At 40.8% G+C, this 5,405-nt stretch overlaps 1 protein-coding gene across 1 annotated transcript in view; it reads right to left on the bottom strand.

Annotated features, from left to right (window-relative positions):
• LOC111875612 overlaps positions 1-3,910 on the bottom strand; it is a 264,658-nt gene extending 260,748 nt beyond the window's left edge. Inside the window, exon 1 of the mRNA XM_023871979.2 lies at positions 3,851-3,910. The gene's annotated coding sequence lies outside the window, so the exon portion shown is untranslated. The remainder of the gene's footprint in view (positions 1-3,850) is intronic.
• Positions 3,911-5,405: the final 1,495 nt, after the last annotated feature.

The following is a 5,405-nucleotide window of genomic DNA, read 5'->3' as shown; positions in this document are numbered from 1 at the left end:
CATCAAACTGCAGTATAATATGTCAGGTCAGTAAGCTCGGAATCACATTCCTCGAGAAAAGACAGAAACTGGCGATGGTTAAGTGCATGACAGAGAATGAAATTAACGATAGAAATAACAGGTTTTAAAACAGAGCTAATATCAACGTGTTTTGCACAGAGTGCCTGTTGGCGGATAACACAGTGAAGAAACATTGGCTTTGATATTCCTGCATCCTCACAAGCTTTTGTGATTTGGTCAACCAAGCATATTTTTATACCAGACATGATTTTTCCTCCATCAACTGTCACGCACTGCAGACGGTTACAGTCCAAATTATATTCTGTTAGTGTTTTTTGTATTTCTTTGAAGATATCATCTCCTGCTGTAGTGCCATGCATGCTGTGAAGTGACGCTAATTCAGGTGTGACATTAAGTTCATCGTCGACGCCACGAAAAAATACTAATAGTTGAGAGGTATTACTAACATCAGTTGAAATCTATGAAAAGGTATTTTTTTACCAGTACTCATTGGAAAATTAGTTCAATTAGCGCATTTCTGCACAATTCTTTCACGGGCCGGATAAAATCACATCGCGGGCCGGATGTGGCCCGCGGGCCATAGTTTGGATACCCTTGGTCTAGATAATGTGGGACCCTCAACGTCTCACAACCCTATGGGCCTTCACGGACTGTTACAGGGTTGGCTTTACTTAGAAATATCGTGACCAAAATGCAACAACATGCAATCTGTTTGGGTGAACTTATCTTGTCTTCGTGGATGACCCGTACATAGCATAAAAGTTAATTCGCATTCTTATAGTATAACCCAACTCTGAAACAAGACTCTTTATTCCACAAATACTGCAGTTCCGTCAAAATGATCTCACATGACAGAACAATGAGTCATGTATGTACAAACTAAATAACAGCGCATCTGTGGAATAACAGTTTCTTCCAGTTCAAAGACTCTGTGATCCATTTATTGCATATGCTATAGTCGGTTAGTATTACGAGTATACGTTATTCACAGAGTCTATTTAGTATCTAAACATCTGCTATTTGTCTGCTGAAACACCTGTTTCAATTTACTTGAAGCAGACGTCAAGCTATCAACCTCACCCTGTCACAGCAGTATAGTTCTTGTATACAGCAAACATGTACTTTACGGGCTACATAGAGTGACTCACTTGCCACGAATCCTAGTCCGGTGACTGATATACGGTCAGTACAAAATATCTTCTGGGTTATGCCATATCATGAGTAAATAAACTTACAAAGGAAAAATACTCTGTATTCAATGAGATCTCCAATATGACGATTTTGGTCTCCGTTGAATGCTGAAAGAGTCTATTTATTATAGGTCCCGTCTACACAACTCCTGTATAGAGTGAAGCATATTCGATTACGTATTCTGAGAAATAATGATAAGTATGAATGATGTTTTACGAAGGTTTTCCTGGGGTGAACAAGTTATCTCAGGACAGACGATCTTACTGTTGAGCTGCAGAACTCTCCATTACGTACTGCTGTAGGGCCAACTAAAACATTTACGCTGCAACAGCTTCCCTCCTGCTCTAATGAAGAAGCTCTTGATTTAGTCTTACGTTATTTTATGACACTATTTAAACTGCAGAGTTTATAGATATAGCGTCGAATGAAATGGGAAAATTACTACGAATTAACAGGGGCCTATGTAAAGATTCCGAAAGTGGTTTATTTGAATGTAGAGCCTACTTCTCCGATACTGACTTGTAGAGACTACGTAAAACCATGAAAACCATTTCAAAATAGCTCGGCTTTCGGCAGTCAGACCGGTCCCTCAAGCATACAGGAGTACTGAGTCACAGTTACACCGACCAGCTTAGAATAAAGAGTTTGTTAGTCAGGAACTTAAACGTTAGTGAAAACAGCTGAGAGTGGATAAGAGTAACAAGGACCAGACACAAGGTTGTTCGATGAGATATGGGAAGTGTCATATTCTCGGTGAGCTATGGAACTCTAGATTCTTAACATTGGACTCAATATTATCTTAATCTCGGGCTTTACATATTGCTTGCGAGTAGTTGTTCTTTGCACTACCTCGTGGCATGTTTACCTCCAAAGTCTCTTAAAATGCAATGGACAAAAGGAGTACTTCTGAATTACCCGTATAGCCTTAAGTAACAATAATTTTTCTCCTGTTTTAGAAAATATTCCTCTCCTATCTATATAAATAAAAACGTAAATGTTGGTTTGTTACCCTCGAAGATCTCCGAAAGTTCTTCACCGATTGCTTTGAAATTTGGATACGTTGCATTCGAATGCGCGCGTTTTTGTATACCTACTAGCTATACCCGGCCACGCGTGAATCCGAAAAGCAAATGTTCGTTTGTCAGTCGTCTTAAATCTCCGAAAGTTCTTTACCGATTGCTTCGAAATTTTGATACAACGTTGCATTCGAATGCGCGCGTTTTTATATACCTACTAGCTGTACCCGGCCACGCGTGAATCCGGAAAGCATACTTCCATGGAAACGCAATAACAGTTGGCCGTTGCATAGGGATTGCCGAAACAACAAACGCGTTTCCCCGGAGATTAAAGGATAAGAGGTTTCGTTGCGTAACAACGGGTGAAACCGGAAAGTATAATATTATATTTAAGCATCCTGTTGCACTCCATACGATAAATGATATAACCTCCGTCTCAAGTGCAAACAATATATTCTTGTGTCTTTGATCTTGCTCCCTACACTACATGTTTCGGCCTCAGACGGCCATCATCAGGTGTATAACACTCACGTCGCTGTCACACTGCACCCAGTTCAAAATTTAACATCTAAAACACTCTCCCTGTCATTATCAACTTCTACGAAGTTGATAGCTGTCCACCCGTAGATTACTTCACACACGTTAATTTTGAGTTTATTGTAATAGCACCATAATAAAATCTTTAGTTCTAATTTTAAACTTTTAAATTCTTGTCCAAATTTTAAAATTTTAAAATTGTTAGGGTTATTCATTCACCCTGTGTTTGAAGTGCTGCAGCGGCTAGTTCTTGTTTCCACACTGTATAGGTGTTATCCTGTGTGGTCTTTCTGTGTGCGTGCCGCTGCTATTCTTTACTACGTGTCCCTTGTAATGCAGCCACTTCTGGCCTACTGTACCAGCCCCAGATGATAGGTGAGGGTGATTGTGGAGGAATTGGTGGAATGAAGATTGGCAGGGGAAACCGAAGTACTCAGAGAAAACCTGCCCCAGCGTCACTTTGTCCACTACAAATCCGACTTGACCAGACCCGGGATCGAACCCGGGGGGCTGCGGTGTGAAGCCAGCGACTAACCACTTGAGCTACGGCGCGGCCTCCATAAGTAAAACAGTCGGTAGGACTCCGACGGGAGATCAGCCCCCCGCAAGACCGCTACCTAACAAAAACAGAGAATAAACACAGACAGCCATGCCTTGAGTGGGATTCGAACCCACGATCCCAGTGTCGGAGAGGGCGAAGATAGACAGCGCGGCCACTGTGATCGGTGATGCGCACAGTACTCTTCAATTATTCCACATTCAAGTAGTATGCTGCAATCTTAACAACACTTTACCTTGATCATTTACAGTAGAGACATTATTGTCAAAAGCCAATGGCACACTGATGTCCAGATGAAATACAGAAACTACTTGAAAACATATAATCTCACTTCACACTGTAATTATAGCATGTGAGTACCACACACATTACGAGTATGCATCTCATATGGTCATGTTCTGGACTATTTACGCCAAAACAAATCATCGACATGTGTAAACATGAATTTAATGTACAGTAACAGAACCTTCTACGAATATTGAACAATGGTATCACAGAACATAACCCTAAATATTAATTAACTCACCATAATACATATGTCAAATCACCAAATCGTAGAAGCAGCTCTAACCACTTTTGCCGGGACAATCAGTAACACAACTTACACGCACACAAGCGGTGCCACGCGGAACTGCAAGAAACAAACGCAACGCGCCAGCGCATTAGACAACTCATGCCCACATTAATTCCAACAAGAGAGTCGCTCTAGCCTCAGAATCACGACGACTATAACACTATAAATGATAATGAGGATTAATAATATTTCACATAAGGAAATATGACAGACACGCCACTACAATGCATAGTCAAGTGCATGGTAGCTGTTTGGGGGAGGGCAACTACCAACTTACCCTGGACTTTTGGGGGGAAAAAATCGAAGTTTAAGGAAAGAGCTAACTATACTAACAAAAATTAAACATATTTGAAAAGTATTTTTGTCCAAAATACTACAGGGCGATGAGTAAATATCATCTTACAACAAGAAACTCCGTGGCTTTAGTCCGCAAGCGAACTATACCGACCGATAGCCCGCCGCTTGTCGGCGAAGTTAGTGTCAACTTTAGCGGATAGAGGATATAGCATGGTTAGCGTAACGAATCCCCACGGTCATTAGTTTCGGTTTTCGAGACCGGAGCTGCTACTTTTCCATTCAAGTAGCTCCTCAATTATCCTCACGAAGCTGAGTGGACAACGTTCAAAAAAAGAAAATCATGTTACACAGAATAAAATTAAGTTTATATGAAAATTACATGGCTACCCCCAACCCGCGAGAAATAAATCCTGGAGGTGTCCATGGTCAAGTGGGAAACCCTACACTCTGGCTCTCTATACGCAGTGTACATATATCGTGGTATCGCCACTTTCGTCGCTTTGTAATTAAATGGCAATGCTCTATGCAGAAAACTATTTTTGCAAAGTTGGTCTTTAAAACCAGGCTCTGTAACGTGCCAGACTTGCGTGTGATATGTCGCTGCTCATTAGCGCCCCCGGGAAATTTTCCAGGGCGACGTGGGGGGGATATAAAAACAGCTTTTTTAACATTTCTAATTTTCGTTATTAATATTTGGTTTACTCCCCTTTTCTTGATTAATGGCCACTCTTCCAAATAACTATGGGATGGAGCAGACGTCTAGTCCCTGCTGGCGTCCATGTAGCCATTTCAAATACGTGCTGTTCTAAGAGTTTTCATCGGCGCTCCAAGAGAACATTAAAAATACTAAAACAGCCTATGATCGGTTTCTCACGAAACTTTTCCTAATTAAAAATCATTCATATCTCATTCGGCACTGCATAATCTTAGCATTTTAAATGTCATAAAATTACGGACTAAACAATTAATAANTATTATATATAATATATTAATTATATAATATTATAATAATAATTATTATTATTGTGACATGTAGACCTGTTTGTAGGCAACGCCCGAAATATGCGCACGCAACACTAGGAAAGGTACTGCATGAACTGTTACTGACTGACAAGACCGACAGTCGCAATGTGACTTTGACTTTGACTTAAGTTGTGTGGAGGTGGGGTCCAATACCTCCACCGTAGCCCTGCGAGTCGTAGGAGGTGAC

Source organism: Cryptotermes secundus, unplaced genomic scaffold (genome assembly GCF_002891405.2).
Source record: "Cryptotermes secundus unplaced genomic scaffold, Csec_1.0 scaffold50, whole genome shotgun sequence".
Taxonomy (NCBI): Eukaryota; Metazoa; Arthropoda; class Insecta; order Blattodea; family Kalotermitidae; genus Cryptotermes; species Cryptotermes secundus.
This window is presented reverse-complemented; position numbering and strand designations above follow the sequence as displayed.